A 24,137-nucleotide genomic window follows, 5' to 3' on the forward strand; every position below is an offset into this window, starting at 1 on the left:
GCTAGTGAAAATTTTATCCCATTCTGTGTGGAATCTACTGGCTCTGATTATAGTATGTGTGTGCAGAAACTTTTTAGCTTCAGGAGATCTCATAGTTTGAGTGACTGTTTAATTTCCTGGGATACTGGGATTCTGTTCAGGAAGACTTTCCCCACTCTTATATTGTGAAGAGTTCCTCCTACTTTTTTCTTCCTGTAGGGGAAGAGTTTTAGGTATTTTCTTTTCTTTCTTTCTCTCTTTCTTTCGATCTCTCTCTCTTTCTTTCTTTCTTTCTTTCTTTCTTTTTTTTCTTTTTCCAGGTGTTTTCGAACTTTTTTTTTTTTTAATCAGCTTTGTAATCAGTATATACAGTCAAGTTGATATAATCGTTAGCTTCCTTCCTGTCTTCCCCCCTCAACAGGGACCCTCCTTGTTGTGGAATAATGGGTCTTTCATTGTGGGATTAGCCATCACTTATGAGTAGGAGGCAATGTCTCTGTGTATCATGACCCAATGTGTGGCTCTGACATTCTTTCCACACCTTTTCTGCAAATTTCCCTGAGCCATGTTGGGTTCATTTTAGGTCTGCTTCAGTGATGAGGTCTTGGGAGCCTCTGGTTTGATATCTGGTGTGGTGGTTTGATTCAGGTGTCCCCCATAAACTTAGGTGTTCTGAATGCTAGGTTCCCAGCTGATGGATATTTGGGAAGTAATGCCTCCTGGAGGGAGTGTATTGTTGAGGGCGGGCTAATGGGCTTTATAGCCAGTTTCCCCATGCCAATGTTTGGCACACCCTCCTGTTGCTGTGGTCCACCTTCTGTTGGCCAGGGGGTGATGTCCACCCTCTGCTCATGCCATCGTTTTCCCCTGCCATCATGGAGCTTCCCCTTGAGCCTGTAAGCCAAAATAAATCTCTTTTTCCCAGAAGCTGCTCTTGGTTGGGTGATTTCTACTAGCAATGCAAACCGGACTGCAACATCTGGTTTGATAGGAGTTGAGTGTTCTCTGTGTCTTTCTCCTTCACCCTCATGCTGGCACAAGGTTCACCAAGAAAGCAGCACTCTTACTCATTTCCCCACTTATTCTTAGATTCAGCTGGGAGCCTTTTGAGGTGTGATGGGCTGGTTCTTTTCTTAGTTTCTGTATCCATCTGAAAAAGAGAAGCAAATTCTCCAATGGAGAGTGAAATCAGTGCCAGATAAATGGGATAACTTTTGTTTTTAAAGAGAATTTTGTAGGTGTAGGTGTCTCATAGCCTGCGATTGGTGCAGCTTGGTAATGGAGAGCAGGGTTGTTTTGGATATGGTTCTGAACTAATTCCCAGGTCCAGCTTTGGGATTAGTTCCACTGAGCAGATCAGTTAGGTAAATCAAGAGCCATTCATTTCCCACCATGGCTTTGCACCACTATTGCACCTGTGTGTTCATGACATCAGGTTGTTTGCTGCTGATTAGTTTACACCATGAGTTAATTGTACAGATATTGATCATTTTCCCCCAGTTGCTCATGTAGTACTTTCTGGCATTAGATGAGCTAATTGTCTGGGAACTATCTTCCAACTTCCAGCATTGTCAGTCCATGTCCTGTACCAATAGCATATGGTGTCTTCATCAGTAGGGTCTTACCACTAACATTTGGTGGGTGATCAAGGACTCTGACAGAAATCTTCTTTTGGGAAACCTAGTAGGTCTCTTTGATCAAGACCTCATTGTGTATGATGGCCACATGCTGGTACTGGGAGTTAGAGGTCAGCGCCCAAGAAGAGAAGGAAGAAAAAGATAAGTAATATAAAAGAGATAGAGAGAAGATAGAGAAGAGGGAGGGAGGGAGAGCGATAGATAGATAGATAGATAGATAGATAGATAGATAGATAGATAGATAGATAGATAGATATGATAGATAGGTAGATAGAACCAGAAACAGGAAAAGATTAAGGTCAGTCTTCATCATATCCTTTCCAGGGCCTTGTGACTCAAGTGTTCCCTCTAAGGGCCTGGTGAAGGTTCAATCATTTAGTCTGTCTTTTAGGTTGTAGAATTTTATGTTACCATTGCCATTTGGATCCAGTTTTGGGTCCTCCACCCCCACTCACTCCCAACCCACTCCCAATCCTCAAGATACTTGTTAGGTATGTCAGCACCTTGGGTAGGTTCATGTTAAGAGCCATAGACGAGTGAGACTATGTGGCAATTATCTTTCTGTGATTTGGTTAGTTCACTGAGAATGATCTGTTTCAGTTTCAACCTTTTTTTTTTTTTTTTCAAATTTCATTGTGTCATTTTTCCTTACTACTGTGTAGAATTCCTTCGAATAGTTATACCACATCTTAAGTTATCCAGGTGTCTAATGGTGGACATCTGGGTTGATTCCAGCTCTTAGCTACTATGAATTGAGCAGCTATAAACATAGTTAAGTAAATCTCTCTGAACTGAGGCATGGAGCATTTAGGATAAATTGCCCAGCAGGGGAATAACTGGGTCTGTTGGTAACTCTACAGTCAACTTTTCTAGGAGTCTCTATTTAGTTTCCAAAGTGGCTGTACCATCATACATTCCCACCAACAGTTGATGAGGGTTCCTAATTCTCCACATCTTCACCAGAATTTATTTTCATCTGATTTTTTGACATTTGCTATCCTTATTGGGGCAAGGTGGAATCTCTTTATTGTTTCAATTTGCATTTCCCTGATGGTTAGTGATGATGAACATTTTAGTAAGTGAGTATTTGCCATTGGTATTTCTTCCTCTGAGAATTGCCCATCCAGTTCTTTGTCCCATGTTGTGAGTGAGTTATTAGGCCTCTGTTAGTTGGATATTTAGCAAATATTTTCTCCCATTCTGTGGGTAATCTATTGGCTCTGCTCATTGTATGTTTTTATGTGAAGAATCTTTTCAGCTTAATGTGATTCCATTGGTTCAGTGATTGTTTAAGATCCTGTGCTACTGGGGTTTGATTTAGGAAGTCTTTCCCATTCCTATATCATGGAAAGTTCCTCCTATTTTTTCTTCTAGTAGTAACTGAGTTTCCAGGCTTATATTGAGGTCTTTCAGCCATTTGGACTTGATTTTTGTACATGGCAAGATATGTGGATCAAGTTTCAGTTTTCTGCATATGTTTATCCAGTTTGTCCAGCACCATTTGTTGAAGATGGTGTCTTTTTTCAAGCCTCTATATTAAGGGACTTTGTCAAGTAGCAACTTTATTTATTTGACTCAAAGTTTGGGTCTGCGATTCTGTTCCATTGGTCTATAATCCTGTTTTTCTGCCAGTGCCATGATTATTATTATTATTATTATTTTTGCTATGGATTTGTAATATAACTTTAGATCAGATATAGTGGTGCCTCCAGAGGTGTTTCTTTTGCTGAGGATATTCTTGGATATCTGAGGCCTTCTGCCTTTCCATATAAACTTGGAGATCATATTTTCTCTCTCTGTGAAGAACAAAGTTGGGGTTTTTGAGTGGTATTACATTAAATCTGTATATTGCCTTTGGTAGGGTTGCCATTTTCAATTGTTAATTCTGCCTATCCAGGAGCATGGCAGGTCTTTTCATTTTTTCACATCTTCCTCAATTTCCTTTTTGAATTTTTTTAAATTTTTTTTATTATATAAATCTTTCACTTCCATGGTTAATGTTATTCCATGGTATTTTATTTTTTTGTTGCTATTGAAAATGGTACAATGTCACTTATTTTTTTCTATCTTTGTCATTTGTATATAGAAAGACTACTGATTTTTGTGCATTGAGTTTGTGTCCTGGTACTTTACTGAAGGATTTATTCACTGTTAAGAGTTTTGAAATGGATGCTCTGGGGTCTCCTATGTATTGAATCATGTCATCTGTGTGTATAGCTAACTTAATTTCTTCCATTCCAATTTGTGTGTTTTTTTTTTAATTACTTTCTCCTGTATTATTGCTTGAGCTAGGACTTCCAGTATTGTATTGAAGAGTAGAGGTGAGTGTGGACACCCCTGTCTTGTTCCGGATCTCAATGGGTATTCCTTCAGTCTCTCTCCATTAAATATTATTTGGGCTTTAAGAGCTTTATATATAGTCTTTATTATGTTGAGATGTAAACCAACCATGCCAATTCTCTCCAATGTTTTGATCATGAAATTATTTGTATTTTGTCAAAGGCCTTTTCTGCATCTTTTGAATTGATCATATGCTTTTTGTGTTTGAGCTTATTTATGTTGTATATTACATTGACAGATTTCCATATGTTATACCACCCCTGCGTTCCTGAGATGAAGCCTACTTGATCAAGCTGGATAGTGCTTTTGATGTGTTGTTGGATTTGGTTTGCAAGGATTTTGTTCATGACCTTTGCATCTAAGTCCATTAGTGAAATAGGCCTATAGTTCTCTTTTCTTGTGGCATCTCAACCCGGTTTTGGTATTAGGGTGATACTAGCTTCATAGAAGGAGTTGGGGAGGTTTCTCTTTCTCTGATTATGTGGCAAATTTGAGAAATATTGGTTTCAGTTCTTTCATGAAGGTTTGATAGAATTCAGATGAGAAGCCATCTAGTCCTGGACTCTTCTTCTTTTTTTAAATTAATCAATTTATTTATTTTTATTTTTGTAGTCAGGAAATACATTGTTAGCCTCCTCCCTGTCCTCTCCCCTCCATAAGGATCCTCCTTGTTGGGGTATATGGGTCATGCATTGTGGGGTTAGCCTTTAGTTTCATGTACAAGGAAATGTCTCTCTGTGTTATGACCCAACATATGCGTCTGACTTTCTTTCCGCCCCCTTTTCTGCAAATTTGGGTTCATATTAGGTCTTCTTCTGTGTTGAGATCTTAGGTGTCTCTGTGTCTCTGTATATCTGATTTGGTAGGGGTTGATTATTCTCTGTGTCTATCTCCTTCATTGTCCTACTGGTTCCCAGTTCAACAACAAAACAGCATTCTTTCATGTTTCCCCAATTATTCTTAGTTTTAGCTGGGGCACTTTTGAGGTATGATGGGGTGGTTCTCTCCTTAGGATCTGCATATATATGAAAAAGAGAAGCAGATTATCCAAAAGAGAGTAAAGTTAGAACCAAATAGATGTATTAACCATTGTTTTTTTAGCTATAGTTTAGTGGAGAGCAGGTTCTTTTTGGATATGGTTCTGACTTGTTTCCCAGCTCCAGCTATGGATTCTGTTCCACTGAGTAGATCAGTTAGCCAAATTGAGAACAGGTGGTTTCTCACCTCTATTGCACTTGTATAAGCATCAGATCAGGTTATTTTCTGCTAAGTAAGTTAGACCATGAGTTGCTTGGGCAGATATTGTTGTTTATCCCCCAGTAGCTCATGTAGCAACTTCTGGTACTAGATGTACTAACTGGGGACTGACCTCTTACAGATTTCAGCCATATCACTCCATGCTACATACCAATAGTGTATGGTGTCTTCAGCAGTAGGGTCTTACCACTAACCTATTGTAGGTACTCAAGTACTCTGACATAAATCTGTCTTCTTTGGGGAAACCTTGTAGGTCTCTGTTATCAAAAGCTCAATGTGGATGACTACTGCCTGCTGATACTAGGAGTTATAGGTCAGTGGCCAAGAAGAGAAGGAAGAACTGGATAAGCGATATAAAAGAGATAGAGAAATGAGAGAGAAGGAGGGAAGGGGGAAAGAGAGAAAGAGAGAGAGAGAGAGAGAAGCAGAAATAGGAGTAGATGATGAATAGTTTTTGTCGTACACTCGCTAGCACCTTATGAATGTAGTGTTTCCTCTAAGGACCTGGTAGAAGTTCATCCATTTGGTCTGTATATTAGGATGTAGAGTTTTATGGTACCATTGCCTTTTGGGTCCAGTTTTGTGTCTGTCACCCTCTCCCTTGCCCTGCCCTCCTTCCCCACCCTCCCTATTGTCCAGTCCTTGAGATGCTTGGTATCTATATCAACAACTTGGGTAGATTCAGGTTAGTAGGTGTAGATGAGTGAAACTATGTGGCAATTATCTTTCTGTGATTGGGTAAATTCACTGAGAATAAGCTGGTCCAGGTTCTATCATTTTCTTGAAATTTCATTGTGTCATTTTTCCTTATTGCTGTGTAGAATTTCATTGTGTAGATATACCACATCTTAGTTATCCATTCACCTAGTGATGGACATCTGGGTAGATTCCCATTCTTGGATATTATGAATTGAGCAGCTGTAAACATGGCTGAGCAAATCTGTCTCAGCTGAGGTGTGGAGCTTTTAGGGTATATGCCCAGTAAGGGAAAAGCTGGGTATGTTGGTAACTCTATAGTCAGTTTTTTGGGAACCTCCATATTGCTTTTCAAAGTGGTTGTACCATCTTTACATTCCCACCAACAGTGGATGAGTAAAGTAACTACAGATACTTGATATTTGACAAAGGCCCTAACGATATAGGCTGGCAAAAAGACACCATCTTCAACAAATGGTGATGGACAAACTGGACAACCATATGCAAGAAATTGAAACTTGATACACACGTGTCTCTATGCACAACAATCAAGTCCAAATTGATCAAAGACTTCAACATGATGCCAGAAACTCGGCTACTACTGGAAGAAAAGTTAGGAGGAACATTCTGTGATCTACGAATGGGAAAAGACTTCTTGAACACATCCCCAGGAGCACAGGATCTTAAACAATTACTCAGCCAATGGGATCTTATGAAGCTGAAAAGTTTATTCACAGAAAAACATACAATAAGCAGAGCCAATAGATTACCCACAGAATGGGAGAAAATATTTGCTGGCTATTCAACTGACAGAGGCCTAATCTCTAGAACCTTCAAAGAACTCAAAAACCTTGCATATCCAAACATATTCTCAGCAAAAGAAACACCTCTGGAGGCATCACCATACCTGATCTGAAGCTATATTACAAAGCCATAGTAATAAAAACAGCATGGTACTGGCATGAAAACAGGAATGTAGACCAATGGAATAGACTTGAGGACCCGGACTTTGGGTCAAGTAACTATAGCTACTTGATATTTGACAAAGGCATATAGGCTGGAAAAAAGACAGCATCTTCAACAAATGGTACTGGAAAAACTGAATAACCATATGCAGAAAATTGAAACTTGGTCCACACATTTCACCATGCACTACACTCAAGTCCAAATGGATCAAAGACCTCAGTATATGACCAGAAACTTGACTACTACCAGTGAAAATATAGGAAATACTTTCCATGATATAGGAATGGAAAAAGACTTCCTGAACAAAATTCCAATAGCTCACAAACTTAAACAGTCACTCGAGCAGTGGGATCACATGAAGCTGAAGAGTTTCTTTACAGACAAGCATACAATAAGCAAAGCCAATAGATTACCCGCAGAATGGGAGAAAATATTTGCTGGCTATCCAACTGACAGAGGCCTAATTTCTAGAATCTACAAAGAACTCAAAAACCTAAACAATAAAAAGTCAAACATCCCAGTCACAAAATGGGGCAGAGAGCTGGACAGGCAGTTCTCAGAGGAAGAAATACAAATGGCAAATACATACCTAAGGAAATGTTCATCATCTCTAATTATCAGGGAAATGCAAATTAAAACTACTATGAAATTCCACCTTACCCAAGTAAGATAGAAAACACCCAAAAAATCCAAAGAAAATAAATATTGGTGAGAATGTGGCGAAATAGGAACCTTCATCCACTGTTTGTGGGAATCGACCCTTCTTTTGGGGGAGGTTTTTGATTAACTTTTCAATCTTGGTGGGTGTGATAGGTTTATTTAGGAGATTAATCTGCTTTGAGTTTCAATTTGGTATGTGTTACCTGTCCAGGAATTCATCTATTTTGTCCATATTATCCAGGTTTGTGGAGTAGAGGTTTTTGAAATAAGTCCTGATGATTCTCCCAATTTCAGTTATGTCCGTTGTGATCTCTCCTTTTTCTTTTCTAAGTATGTTACCTTGAAGCATCTCTTTTTTTCCCTTGATCAAACTGGCCAGGGGTGTGTCAATCTTGTTTATTTTTTCAAAGAACCAGCTCTTTTTTACATCATTTTCTTAATTTTTTTTTGTTTGTTTGTTTTTGTTTTAGTTTCCAATTCTAATTTCTACTCAGATCTTAATTATTTCTGTCCATCTGTAGCTTTTGTGGGTTGCATTCTTCTTGATTTTCCAGTGCTTTTAGGTGGATGGTTAGGTTTTTGATTTGGAATCTCTCTCTTTGTTATGAAGGCATTTAGTGGTGTGAATTTTCCTGTGAGGTCTGCCTTCATTGTTTCTCATAAGTTTTGATACGATGTGTTTTCACTGGCATTCATTCGTAGAAATTTTGCAATTCCATTTTTTATTTTGTCCACTACCCACTTATTGTTTAAAATACTGTTCAGTTTCCAGTAGCTGATGAGATTCTTGGTGCATATTTTGTTGTTAATTTCTACCAATACAACATTGTGATCTGATATCATGAAGGTAATTATGCTGATTTTTCTAAATATATGGAGGAAGGCTTTGTGATCCAGCATATGATCTATTTTAGAGAAGGTTCCATAGGCTGCTGAGAAGACTGTGTAGTCTGTGGATTTGGGGTGAACTGCTCTGTAGATGTCCATTAGGCCTGATTGTTCTATGGTTTTATTGAGCTCTCCCACTTCCCTGTTGATTTTCTGTTTGGATGACCTATGTATTGCTTATCATGGAATATTGAAGTCCCCAAATCTTATAGTGTTGGTGGTTATTTGTTTTATGAATTGTGGTACTCCTGTATTTGATGCATAAAGATCTATGATTGTGATAACCTCTTGATGGATCATTCCCTTGAAAAGTAGGAAGTGGCCTTCTTTGTCTTTTTTTTTTATTATTACTTTCAGTTTGATGTCTATTTTATCTGATATTAGTATAGCTAGGCCTGCTTGTTTCTTAGTCCCGATTGCTTGGAATATCATTTCCCATCCTTTCACCCTGAGGAGGTGTCTGTCTTTTGTGGTGAGGTGGGTTTTGAAGAAAACAGATTGAGGGGTTTAATTTTCTGATCTACCCTGTTAGCTTGTAACTCTTTAAGAGTGAAATAAGGCCATTAATATTTAGGGTAGTGACTGTGACTTTTTGTTTGATCCCTGCAATATTGTGTTGGTTTATGTGGTTTGGTGTTTTCATGGACTTTGACGATTTTGTACCTTCTCTGAATTTGGTTATTGTGATCTGTTTTTTGTAGGCACTTGAGGCTGATTATTTGATTCTTCTGTGTGGAGAATTTCCTGAAATACTCTGTGTAGGATTGGTTTTGTGTACATATAGTTGTAAAGCTGTGTTTTTTCATGGGAAGTTCTTCTTTTACCATCTATCATTAGGGATACTTTTGCTGGGTAGAGTAGTTTGGGTTGGAAAAACTACCTTCTTAGACTTTTCAGTGTTCCATTCCAGGCCCTTTTGTCTTTCAGGGCTTCCATTGAGAAGTCTGAAGTAATTCTGGGCGGCTGGGGAGGGCAGAACTGAGGTCACGGGGGGGGGGTGGTGGAGGAGTGGGACTGAGTTTGCATGTGGTGGGTCACTAGGGTGGGGGTAGTGTGATGGTTTTCGTGTTGGATGGAGAGAGTATGCTGGTCACCTATGTGCAGAGGCATAGGTGGAGCTATGCTGGCCTGTGTCCCTTTGCTTGTAGTTAGTGCAAGAGAAACCTGCAGCTGGGCTTAAGGTTAGGAAACCTGCTTGAGGGGATTGGGGGACTGGTGTGCTAGCTAAGACCACAGAAATCTGCAATTTCCCTTTTTTTCACCTCTGTGCCCTCCCACTGGAGGACTATTAGAGTCTGCTCCCCTCTAAAACACCCAATGAAACTTAATGTCTTACCTTTCCTTCCCTGGGAGGTGATTTGGATTTTTTGGGTGTTTTCTATCTTACTTGGGTAAGGTGGAATTTCATAGTAGTAGATGGATGCCATCTTGACTAGAAGTTCCAAGATTTAGTTTTTATATTGAGGTCTTTAATCCATTCAGACTTGATTTCTGTGTATAGAGAGATGAGTGGGTCTAATTTCATTTTTCTACATATGGTTATCCAATTTGTTCAGCACCATTTGTTGAATATGCTGTCTTTTCTCCAGTCTACATTGTTGGGACCTCTTTCAAAGGTCATTTAGCTGTAGTGACTTGACCCAACGTCAGAGGCTTCAATTCTGTTATATTGTTATATATGTATATTTTTGTCAGTACCATGTTCTTATTGTTAATATGGCTTTGTAATAGTTTTAGATCATGACACCACCAGAGATGTATCTTTTGCTGAAATAAGTTTTGATATCTAAGGCGTGCTGCCATTCTATATGAATTTTGAGATCCTTTATTTCTATTTCTGTGAAGAATGATGCTGGATGTTTCACTGGTAGTGCATGAAATATGCATATTACTTTTGTTAGAATTATCATTTTCACAATATTACCTATCTAGGTGCATGGGAGGATTTTATATCTTCTCAAGTCCTCCTTAATTTATTTCTTGAGTGTTTTCATCACATCCTTGATCAGTCTTATTCCGAGTTATTTATATTTTTTGTTCTTGCTATTGAAAATTAGAAAGCTTTTCCAATTTCTTTCTCTGTATATTTGTCTTTTGGATATAGAAAAGCTATTGATTTTTGTGTGTTAATTTTGTAACCTGACACTTTACTGAAGGAATTAATCACCTGTAGAAGTTTTGAGATGGAGATTTTTGGATAACTTATATATAGGATCATGTCATCTCCAAATAGAGTTAACTTGACTTCTTCTTTCCAGTTTGTATGCTTTTTATTTCCTTCTCAGGTTTTATTCCTTGGGACAGGACATCTAGTACTATGTTGAAGAACACTGGTGATAGGGGGAAATCCTGTCTTGTTCAATGGGATATCAATGGGAACTCCTTGAGTCTTTCTTCATTTACAGTTTTGGGACTTTTGTTGCTTTATATGCAATCTTTATTGTGTTGAGCTATAAATCCACCATGCTTATACTCTCCAGGATTTTGATCATGAACTGGTATTGCATTTTGTCAAAGGCCTTCTTTGCATCAATTGAGATGACCTTGTGGTTCTTGTGATTAAGTTTATTTATGTAGTGTTTCATGTTACCTGGTTTCCACATGTTGAACCATTCCTGCATCCTGGAATGAAATCTACTTGCTCAAGGTGGATAAGTCTTTTGATGTGCTGTTAAGTTCAGTTTTTGAGGTTTTTGTCCAGGATCTTTGCATCTAAATCCATCAGGACTATAGGCTTTTAGTTTTATTGTTGTCTCTTTCTGATTTTGGTTTTAGGGTGTTGCTAGCTTCATGAAAACAGTTAGTGAGCATTCCCTTCTCCCTAGTTATGTAAAACAGTAGTTTCAGTTCTTCAATGAAATTTTGATAGAATTTAGCTGACAAGCCATCCAGTCCTGTACTTTTCTGTCTTGGAAGGTTTTTTATTACATTTTCAGTCTCCGTGGATGTGACAGGTTTGTTTAGTAGATTAATATGTTCTGAGTTCAGTTTTCTAGGTGGTATGTGTCTAGAAACTCATCCATTTCTTCCAGATTATCCAATTTTGTGGAATCAAGGTTTTATAAGTAAGTCTTGATGATTCTCCAATTTCATTTATGTCTGTGGTGACATCTTCTTTTGTGCTTCTAATTTTGTTAATTTGAGACATCTCTCCCTTTCCCTCTCTCTCTCTCTCTCTCTCTCTCTCTCTCTCTCTCTCTCTTTCTTTACTTGGTCAAATAGGCTACGGGTTTATCAATTATATTTAGTGTTTTCAAAGAGCCAGGTCTTTGCTTTATCAATTTTCTCAATTGTTTCTTAGTTTCAAATTCATTAATATCTGCTCTGATCTTGATTATTTCTTTCTGTCTGGATCTCTTTGGTTTGGATTCTTCTTTTTTTTTTTTTTAATGTCTTCAGCTGGTGGTTAGGTTACTAATTTTGGATCTCTTAGTCTTTGTTATGGAGGCATTTAGTACTGTGAATTTTCTCTTTAGGACTGTCTTCATTTTATCCCATAAGTTTTGGTAAGTATTGTTTCTATTGCCACTCAATTCTAGAAATTTAACAATTTCTTTTTTTTTTTTTAATTTCTACCACTACCCATTTATTGTTTTAAAAAGTGTGTTGTTCAGTATCTTAGAGTTGGTGCAACTTTTAGATTTACAACATTGTGATATTATATAATGCAGAAAATTAAATCAATTTTCCTGAACTTATGGAGGAATGCCTAACAGATGAGTTATTTTGGAGAAGGTTCCATGAGTTAAAGAATGCACTGACATAAATTCATTTGTGAGCTTTGTACACAGAAATTCAAGAAAGTGTGTAGCTAAGTTGACTTTAAGAATATTAGAAGCAGCCTTGGCTATAGAGACAAAATTCAAAATCTTAGTCATTTTGCCATCAATAACAATAAGATATTTTAATAAAAATATAAATGATTAAATTCTTAGAAAAATCATTCAACAATCATTCACAATCATTTAACACCAAAATGGAAAATTACAGTTATATGACGTCAACATTTATATATTGAAAAATGTTACAAAATTTACTATTGGGAACATGGAAATTTGAAGTATTAAATGGAAAAAAAATAAGAATGATGGGGAAAACAGATGACTTCCAGTTAAGATGACATCCTGCTAACCAAGATTTAGCTCCCAGGGTAATGCCAGGCAAGATCTCTGGGGTTCCAGTGTGATTAGGTTTTCACAGTCCTCCAGTGGGTGGGCATAGAAGAGAACAGTTGGGATTCTGATGGTTTCCATACTCTTAGGTAGCCCAGTAGTCTTTCTTGTTCCCCCAACCACTTGCCCCAGCTGACACTCACTGACCATGTTCTCTGATACATGCCAATCATGGCCCTCTCACCTTCTCAGTCTCCCTATCCCATCCACCCACTGCATCTGTTGATGACCTGCTAATAGCCACTTATTTCCCACTTCTGTGTCTGACCTAACATCCTGGTGACTATCAGTTTTATCAGTACTAAAATCATATTGGAACATAAGTACAGACACCCATCTTCCACCAATCCATTTGCTAAGAATGTCATCATATATCATTTATAGCCGATAGTGGAGATTTCCCTGCTTTGTTGTTTCTCACCTACCTGATGATCAGCCAATGTATTTGAAAAGTGCCTAGACTTACGACTTTTATTTGTTTTGTAACTACAAAACCTTCATGCAATTAATAAGAGGGAAAATGTAATTTGGTATCACCTACATCTGTGTTCCTGGCCTATGTTCATTCATGTTTAGCACTAGAATAAATCCTGCTATAGTGAGAGCTGTGTCTTTGTGTCAATAAGAGGTTACAGGACAAGCTGAGAGCATTGGTCCTTTCCTTCTCCAATTCCAAGAAAAGTTAACCTTCTTGTTTTGCCTCTGAGAAGGACAGTCTAGCTGTCTATGGGAATTTCAGGATGCTCTTGACTTCATTGCCATAGGCACACCATGAATACATGTGCATAAATCACTTTGACATCAAACTTTACATGGGTGCTGAGCACCCAAACTCAGGTGAGCAAAATTGCAGAGCAAACTCCTTTAACCCCTGAGCCATCCTCCCAATCTGTCCTTTATATTATTCCTGGCTGTTACATTGTGTGCATTCCTTTCCTTATAGCTCATCATCTGTTTAATTTTAGTTGAGAAAAAAAAATGCAGATTTTGACATATTAAGTTTTTGCTTCATTTCCACAGCCTTGATCAAAGTTTTATGAGTCTAATAGCTAATTGATTCTGTCATATATTTAAATAAATGACTCTATCTATCAAATGAAAATTAAGCTACTTTATCTATGGATAGTTTGGATAAGGGCTCAGTTATGATATAGTAAAGCTAACTTCTTCAAAATGTTAATAAAAATATCTGCTGACACTCTCTGTGTTTGAAATTTTGAATGAATTTCTTAAGTATCTATTTAATTTTCTATAACATTGGTTTTCATTCCTGTTCTTTCATGCTCTGTGTAGACATTATATTAAGTGTGATCTATAAATTTTCACAGTTGTCATTACTGATTGTATTTCTTTTTTCATTTAAGCCAGTTTTTCTCTTATCATGTACTAGTGTGTTATTAATATATCACCTAGGTTATTTGATCATCGATCACATTTCATTAAAGAAATAAATACAAATTTATGAATTACCCATTTATGATAAGCACATCACATCATTCTACATCCAATGAGCCCATTATATAGCATGGAGACAAATGGAAACTGTCATGAAATTGGCTGGTCCCATGGATGGCATGAGTCCACCTATATGTAGCATAGACCTAAATGATAAAAATGCATGTAAAATCCAGTTAAGAAAAAAAATATATATATATATGATGTTGGGAGGAGCTATTGCTGGTGGTCACTATCTGTGTGTTTTCTGGCTCTTGACATCTTGTACAAAGAACTGCAGAAGCACACAGATAGCAAAGAGGAAAGAACTCTTATTAGCAAACAAACAAACAAAAAAAATGTATAGAGAAGGAATATTGAAAGCCAGAGTGGGCTCCTTGAACTAGATTGTCCAGCATTAGCAGGCTACTGTTTGGGGCTTTTTTGATGGGGTCTAGGGTAAGGAGGAAAGAGTTGTAAGGGAGCACAGTTTTGGTGATTGTCTCTTTAGATTTGATGGACTTACATTGTCTTAAGATTTTCTCTCTGCACATATCTTTCCAACAATGAATTTGATTTACTAATATATATATACCTAATTTGCATAAGATAGAGTAGTGAATAAAAGATTGTTCACTAAAAGTTTACTCAGGTGACATAAATGGCCTTATTGTATATGCATCCAATACTAGTCTATATCAGATCAGCTCAACTACCTTGATTTCAGGATTTGTTGTTCTTGCACATGTTTCAATGGAAACAGGAAGTATCAGGAGTCCCTATGGACTATTTCTATTGTTTAATGCAAGTGTATGCACAGCTTGTTGGAGGTTGATGTCCCAGTTGCTTTGTGAGAAGAGGGGTGGAAGCATCCTGACTTACTAACCTATTCTCCATGATTGTCTGTCTCAGAGAGAACATATACAAAGATATAATTTTTGCATATGTGTGTGAATATTGACTGTGCCCGTGTGTGCCCATGTTTGTGCAAGTAGAGGATTGAGATATATGCCATGTATCTTCTTCAAACATTCAAACATAAAGGTAAAATATCAATTAATGTCCAAAAAGAGAGAAGGCAAGATAGTAAGTTAGAAAGATGTTAGCTAACACCAAGTTTTTTAGAGTCCATGATGGATTTGTCCTAACTGAAAAACAGGCCACTGGACTGAGGAGATGACTCAATGGAAAAGTAGCTTAATTTGCAAAGACTGCTGGTCTGGGTTGATCCCCAGTACCCACATAAAACCACATGTGTAATGTGGTGTATGCATCTTGAGTTCATTTGCAGTAGGAAGAGGCCCTGGCACATCCATACTCCCAACCCCATCTCTCCTCTTCTCTCTCAAATAAATAATTATTTTTACAAACCATGAAAAAAAAAATAATTGAAAGAAGTTAAGTATAAGTAAGTTGTAGAATCTTCTGTTTTCACTATTTTGTGACAGAAATCAGACAATCACAGTCATATTTCTGAAAAAAAGCCTTCTAGCTTCAGGACTTGCAGTCAGAAAACATCATCCATTTATTAACTTTTTCAGTATCTGCTTCACAAGCACAAACTCTGTCTGTGATTACATCTTTTCCAGTTAAGCTCATGGCTCAAGGGAAGAATGGCTGATACATCTCATTAAATAAGGGGGGGGGGGTAACAATGTACACTATCCCTCTAATCTTTTTGTGAGTAGATTATATGTATATATTGTGTGTATACATATGTACATATATGCTTTCATATCGTGCATTTGTATATCATGCACAGTTCCTTTCTGGTGCTTTTCAAAGAAAAATAACTTTTCTTCAGAAACACCTTACACATCAGCATTTTGTCTCTGCTTTTGGATTGAGGAAACTAACTTGCATTTTAATTGGACAATGGATGGTAGAGGGCAACAGTGTCTCTTGAGGATTACCATGATAACCCTGGCTAGAAAGAATGCAAGCGGTCATGTACTGGAAACCTATTTGTCTGATATGCCCTCAATGGAAAAAAGTTAGTTCAGCCTGATAACCTGTATTTTTTAAATTAAAATTTAGAACAGTTGACATATTATTCAAAAAGTGTTCTGCTTTTGGTTAGAGTTTTATTATACTATGAAATATAGCTAGCATTCATTTAATTTCTTTAGATATATGCTGAGTCTCCTGTTGTTTGCTTTAATTCCAAAATAGCTCAATTTCCCTTATTCTACACTCTGAGAAATATTTGCCATTAACATATCCGGTTGGCATTAACTTTCCATAGTGTTTGCCATTTTATTTTTTTCTTTTTTTTAAACATTTTTATCTGATTATTTGAGAGAGAGGAAGATAGAGAAATAGGCAGGTAGAGATAATGACAATGGGCACACCAGGACCTCCAGCCATGGCAAACAAACTCCATATGTATATGGCACCTTGTGTATCTGGCTTATTTTGGCTCTGGGGAATTAAACCTAGGCCCTTTGGCTTTAGGGGCAAATTCCTAGACCACTAAGCAACCTTTCCAGCTCTCATTATTTTCCTGTATGAATAAGTGATAAATTACTATTATTTTCTTATATAATTTCAGTATATTTTATAATTTCATACTTGTTATCCATGCATATTAAATCTCATTAGAAATGATACATTTCTTACACTCCATATCCTTTTGGAAGCCTGGTAACAAAAGTAAACTGTTCTGAAAAAGTAGAAGCAATGTGCTACAGAAGTTTCTTTGGAAATTATAAAGCTTCCAGAAAAAAAAAAAAAAAAAAAAAAGTCTATCTCTGAATCTCAAAAGGGATGTGAAGTGTGAACTCGCAGCAGAGGAAGGCTTGACCAGGCAACCTCCATGTTAAATTCTTGGTCATTCCAGCAAACTTTGTGTCATTATCATGCCAGGGCATGAGATTTCCCAGAATTGTTACTAGGTCCAAGGCTCAAGGATTATTGCAGAAGCCAGGATGGGAAGAACATAAATGACAGACACTAGGGAGAAATGCTTTGGGACATCATCTTCACAGTTTTGGTCTTTCACTTCCTGACCCCACAGCAGCTGCTGTTACCTCCATAATACAGTGCGGAACATATAAGAGCATTATAATTAGAGGAAAAGGTGATAACATCAAAACAAAAGGGACAAATTGGAAGGAGAAGGTTTGATGGAGGGTGGATTAAAGAGTGGGAGATTAAGGTAGGGAGGGCAATTGTCATGTTATATTTTCTTTACTTATGGAAGTGTCAATAAAAAAATTAAAAAATAAAATAAAAACATCATATGTCACATTCTGTAAGAGTAAACACAGAATTCAGATGAAAGTATATTGTGCCAGCCACAATTCTGTTTGTCTTGTTGACAAGGACTTTGGTACATATCAATGACAATGTTCTGGAAACATGTTCCATCAAATTCCAGAAGCATGAACAAAGAGAGAAATGCATGAAAAAATTCATTCTAGATTCATTTGAGTGAAGTAATGAAGGGCTTAAAGTGTATTATCAAATAAAGGTAGCACTTAGTAAATAAAAGACATTGAACTTAATATGCCTATTCATGGATATTCTAGACAGGCCTGCTTGGACCCTATTAATCAGATCTTGATATGGCAAATTTAAAGCAAAGATCAGTTCACTCACTGCATTTTAGTTACTCAGCAGCATAGGAACATTCCTACAAAACAGGAATCACTAAGAATAACTTATTTTCTCTTTTTAAAAATAATATTTTATTTATTTACTTATTTAAAAGAAAGAGATAAGAGAGGGGAGAATGGGGACACCAGAGCCTCTAGCCCCTGCAAATGAGCTCCAGACACATGTGCCACCTTGTGCATTTGGTTTTACATGGACACTGGGGTATTGAACCAGAGTCCACAGGCTTTCTAGGCAAGTGCCTTAATAGCTGAGCCATCTTTCCAGCCCAACTTTCTCATTTTTGAAGTGTTTGTGCATTACTCTGTTAAGATCTTTGTAATAGTAGAATGCTACTAGTACCCAATACAGCTACTCTGGAAGGTCAAGTTACTATAGGGAATGTATGACAGATTAAGCTGGATTCAACAGTACATTTTATGTAGAGCACTAAATATTCTTTAGCATCCAATTGCTCTGCATTTACCTAAGATAAAATGTGATCAGCAAATTAAATTAAAAGAAAAAAAAAAAAAAGAAAAGAAGAGAGGGAGGAAGAGGGAGGAAGGAAGGGAGGAAAGAAAATTTCCAAAGGGGATATGTGTTTGGTTAATAGCAAAATTCAAGTGAGTTGAGACAGAAAGAGAGAGAGAGAGAAAAAAAAAAATATTTATCTGTCATTCAGAGTGCTTACAATACTTCTTAAAGAATAATAACCTCTTGCCAAATACATTTGCTTCTATGTACTAATGATTCAATACTCATTTTAAACTTCCAATTAATAAGATTTCATGAATATTTGAAGTCATAGATATTTTTTTTTTTTTTACTAGTTTTGTATTCAGCAAGTACAGGCAGTTTGGTACCATTATTAGGCTCATCCGTGACCTGCTCCCTCCCCATTGGCCCCTCCTTGTTGAGGTATATGTGTCGTGCATTGTGGAGTTAGCCCACAGTGATTGTTACAATAAATGTCTCTGCATATCATGATCAAATATGTGGTTCTGACATTCTTTCTGCCCCCTCTTCTGCAAAATTTCCCTGAGCCATGTTGGGTTCATTTTTTGGTCTGCTTCAGTGATGAGGTGTTGGGGGCTTCTGAGGCTCTGGCTCTCTGACATGGTAAGAGTTGATTTTTCTTTGTGTTGGTCTCCTTCCCCGTTGTGCTGGTATCCAGTTCATCAGGAAAACAGCACCCTTGTTTGTTTCGCCAATTTGCCTTATTTTCAGCCAGGACAATTTTGAGGTATGATGGGGTGGCTCTCTCCTCAGGATCTGCATCTCTCTGCAAAAGGGAAGCAGATTTTCCAATGGAGAGTAAGTTAGCACCTGGAAATTTGAGATAACCCTTACTTTATTTATAGAGAGTTTAATAGGTATAGGCCCTTCTGTAGCCCATGACTGATGGTAGCTTGATATTGGAGAGTGGTCTTATGTTTGGATATGGTTCTGGCTTGCTTCCCAGCTCCAGCTATGGGTCCAGTACCACTGAGGGGATCAGTTAGCCAAATCAAGAGCAGATGGTTCCCCACCATGGCTATGTGCCACTATTATACTTGTGTGGACATCACAACAGGTTATTTGATGCTAAGTAGGTTAGACCATGAGTTTCTTTGACAGATATTGGGCATTTCCCCCAGTCACCCATATAGCACCTTCTGGCACTAGACACGCTGACTGTCTGGGAACTCTCTCCTGGCTTCCAGCCATGCCCTCCCATTTTACGTGTCAGCTGCATATGGTGTCTCCATAAATAGGGTCTTACCACTGATCTTTGGTGGGTCATCAAGTACTCTGACAGAAGTCTGTCATTCTTTTAGGAAACTTTGTAGGTTTCTCTGATCAAAAGCTCATTGTGGATGGTAGCCCCATGCTGGTACTGGGAGTTATAGGTCAGTGCCCACTATGAAAATGAGGAAAATGATAATTAATATACAAGTGTTAGAGAGACGAGAGCGAGAGGGAGAGGGAGAGGGTGGGAGGAAAGATGTAGAAGATTTAGGTTAGACTTGATCCTACCCTCTAAAGTGTCTTGTGATTCAGGTGTTTCCTGTAAGGGCCTGGTGAAGGTTCAGCCATTAGGTCTGCCTTTTAGAAAGTAGAATTTTATGGTACCATTGCTGTTTGGGTCTAGATTAGTGTTTCCCAACCTTTAGATGCCCTTCCCTCCCTCCCCATCCATTCAAATGCATAGTCCATGAGATGCTTGCTGGGTATGTAAGATATCTTGTGTAGATTCAGGTTAGGTGCTGTAGATGAGTGAGACTATATGGTGATTTTTTTTTTTTTTTTCTGTGATTGGGTAAGTTCACTGAGAATGATCTGTTCCAGGTTCAACCATTTTTCCTCAAATTTCTTTATGTCATTTTTTTCTTACTGCTGTATATCATTCCATTGTGTAGATATACCACATCTTACTTATCCATTATTCTAGTGATGGACATCTAGATTGATTCCAGCTCTCAGCTATTACGAATTGAGCTGCTACAAACATGGTTGAATGAATCTCTCTGGCCTGTGGTTTGAAGGTTTCAGGGTAGATAACCAGTAACAGGATAACTGGGTCTGTTGGTATCTTTATAGACAGCATTTTCAGGAGTCCCCATATTGATTTCCAAAGTGGTTGTACCATCCTACATTCCCACCAACTGTGGATGAGTGTTCCTACTTCTCCACATCCTCACCAGCATTAATTTTCAATAGATTTTTTAATGTTTGCTATCCTCATTGGTGTAAGGTGGAATCTCATAGTTGTTCTAATTTATATTTCTCTCATGACTAGGGATGATGTCAAATATCAAGTAGCTATAGTTGCTTGACCCAAAGTCTGGGTCCTCAAGTCTATTCCATTGGTTTATACTCCTGTTTTTATGCCAGTACCATGCTGTTTTTATTACAATGGCTTTGTAATATAGCTTTAGATCAGGTATGGTGATACCACCAGAGGTATTTCTTTTGCTGAGGATATGTTTGGGTATGCGAGGCCTTCTGCCTTTCTATATGAATTTTGAGATAATTTTTTCTATCTCTGTGAAGAACACTGTAGGGATTTTAATTGGAATTGTGTTAAATCTATATATTGCCTTTGGCAGGATTGTCATCTTCACAATGTTAATTCTGCCTATCCAGTAGCATGGGAGGTCTTTCCATTTTCTCAAGTCCTCCTCAATTTCTTTTTTGAGTGTTTTTATGTTTTCATTGTATAGATCTTTCACTTCCTTGATTAACTTTATTCCAAGGTATTTTATTTTTTTTTAATTATTTATTTATTTATTTGTTGTTGCTATTGAAAATGGGACCATGTCCCTTATTTCTTTTGTTGTATCTTTGTCATTTGCATATAGAAGTGCTATTGATTTTTGCACATTGATTTTTGTATTCTGCTACTTTGCTATAGGAGTTAATCACCTTCAGGAGCTTTGGGACGGAGTCTATTGGGTCTCGTACATATACAATCATGTCACCAGCGTATAGAGATAACTTAACTTCTTCCTTTCCAAATTGTATCCCTTTTATTTCCTTCTCCTGTCTTATTGCTTGAGCTAGGACTTCCAGTAGTATATTGAAAATCAGAGGTGAGAGAGGACAACCTGGTCTTGTTCCTGATCTTAATGGGAATTCCTCCAGTCTCTCTACATTAAGTAATATTTGGGCTTTCAGAGCTTTGTATGTTGCCTTTATTATGTTAAGATATGAACCAACCATGCCAATTCTCTCCAATGTTTTGATCATGAAGTGATGTTGTATCTTGTCAAAGGACTTTTCCGCATCTATCAAAATGATCAAGTGGATTTTACATTTAACCTTCTTTATGTGGTGTATTACATTGACAGATTTCTATATGTTGAACCAGCCCTGTGTTCCTAGTATGAATCCCACTTGGTCAAGGTGGATAATTCTTTTGATGTGTTATTGGATTTGGTTTGCCAGGATTTTGTTCAGGGTCTTTGCATCTAAGTTCATTAGGGAAATAGTCTGGTAATTTTCTTTTCTTGTGGCATCTCTGCCTGGTTTTGGAATTAGGGTGATAATAGCTTCATAAAAAGAGTTGGGTAGCTTTCCCTGTTCTCCAATTGTGTAGCACAATTTGAGGAAGATTGGTTTGAGTTCTTCCATGAAGGTTTGATAGAAGTCAGCTGAGAAACCATGTGGTCTGGATTCTTCTGTTTGGGGAGGTTTTTTTTTTATTACTTTTTCAATCTCCATGAGTGTGATGGGTTCATTGAGGTGATTAATCTGCTCTAAGTTTAGCTTTGATAGATGGTATGTGTCCAGGAATTTATCCATCTCCTCCACATTATCCATTTTTGTGGCGTAGAGGTTTTTGAAATAAGTCCTGATGATTCTCCCAATTTTACTTATATATGTTGTGATCTCTCTTTCATTTTGAATTTTGTTAATTTGAAGCTTATCCTTTTTTTGCTTGATCTAATTGGCCAGGGGTTTGTCAATCTTGTTTATTTTTTCAAAGAACCAGCATTTTGATTTGTCAATTATCTTAACTGTTTCCTTGGTTTCCCATTCAGTAATATCTGTGCTGATTTTAATTATTTCTTTCCTTCTGGCGCTCTTTGGGGTTGATTTTTCTTGTTTTTCCTATAACTTTAGGTGGGTGGTTAGGTTATTGATTTGGGATCTTTCTGCCTTTTTTATGAAGGCATTGAGTGCTATGAATTTTCCCCTGAGGATTGCCTTCATTGTGTCCCATAAGTTTTGGTATGATGTGTTCTCATTGTCATTCATTCATCCACTATACATTTATTGTTTAAAAGTGTGCTGTTCAGTTTCCAGGTGCTGTTGGGATTCTTGGTGGGTCTTTTGTTATTGATTTCTCAAAATATAGCATTGTGATCTGATATCATGCACTGAATTATGTCAATTTTCCTAAATATGTGAAAGCAGTGTTTGTGACCTAGTATATGGTCTATTTTAGAGAATGTTCCATGGGCTGCTGAGAAGAATGTGTAGTCTGTGGATTTGATGGGAATTTCTGTAGATGTCCATTAGGTCTAAGTGATCTCTGGTTTTGTTGAGCTCTCTTACTTCCCTGTTGAGCTTCTGTTTGGATGATCTATTACTGATAATGGCATATTATAGTCCCCAGCTATGATGGTGTTGGTGGTTATTTCTGTTTTATTGTCACGTAGGTTTTGTTTTATGAACTGTGGTGCCTCTGTGTTTGGAGCATACAGATTTATGATTATAATATCTTCTTGATGGATCATTCCCTTGATAAGTAGGAAGTGGCCTTCTTTGTCTGTTTTGATTAATTTTGGTTTGAAGTGTATTTTACCTGATATTAATATAGCTACACTTGCTTATTATTCCCATTTGCTTGGAATATTGTTTTCCACCCTTTCACCCTGAGGCATCTGTCTTTAGTGGTAAGGTGGGTTTCTTGAAGGCAACAGATTGAGGGGTCTAATTTTTTGATCCATCCTATTAGCTTGTGTCTCTTGATGGGTGAATTAAGGCTATTAATATTTAGGGTAATGACTGTGAGATTTGATTGGATCCCTGCCATATTGTGATGGTAGATGTGTGTTGGTGTTTTCATGGGCTTTGAAGTTTTGTGTGCCTACTCTGAGTTTTGTTATTGTGATCTACTTCTTATACACATTTCAGTTTGGTTATTTGATTCTTCTCTGTGGAGAATTTCCTGAAATACTCTCTGTAGGTTTGGATTTGTGTTCATATAATTGTAAAGCTGAGTTTTGTTATGGAAAGTTTTTCTTTCACCATCTGTTATGAGGAATACTTTTGCTGGGTAGAGTAGTTTGGCTTGGAAGTCATAGGTTCTTAGACTTTGGAGTGTTTCTTTCCAGGCCCTTCTAGCTTTCAGGGTTTCCATTGAGAAGTCTAAAGTAATTCTGATGGGGTTACCATTGAAAGTGGTGTGCTGTTTTTCCCTAGCTGCTTTTAGGATTTTCTATTTGGTGTCAATGTTTAGAGTCTTGATGATAATATGTCTTGGAGAGTTTCTCCTTTGGTCCAGTCTGTTTGGAGTTCTGTTGGCATCTTGTATCTTGATGGGCCTTTCTTTTAAGAGATTGGGGAAGTTTTCTTCAATTATTTTGTTAAATAAGTTCCCCATGGCTTTTGTTTGAAATTCTTTTCCTGGTATTCCAATGATTCTGATATTAGAATGTTTAAGTGTATCCCACAATTCCCTCATACTCTGTTCACAGGAACTTTATAACTTACTGAAATTTTTGAACTCTCAAACTGTTTCTTCCATCTTGTCTTCCAGATCAGAGTTTCTATCCTCCACTTCACTGACTCTATTCTTGAGAGCTTCTAGATAGTTTTGGACTTGTTCAATTGAGTTTGCATTTTCTACTACTTTTCTATGGATCATTTCCATCCCTTTGTCAAGCTCCCTTTTCACATCATTTTCTGATTTTCTTGATGATTCTTAGAATTCATCCTTGCATTTCTTTATGTCTTCATTTAGTATGTCTAGCTGATTTTTAACATCTTCTATTTTTTCACTTTCCCTCAAACTCTTAACTCT

Source organism: Jaculus jaculus, chromosome 11 (genome assembly GCF_020740685.1).
Source record: "Jaculus jaculus isolate mJacJac1 chromosome 11, mJacJac1.mat.Y.cur, whole genome shotgun sequence".
NCBI lineage: Eukaryota > Metazoa > Chordata > Mammalia > Rodentia > Dipodidae > Jaculus > Jaculus jaculus.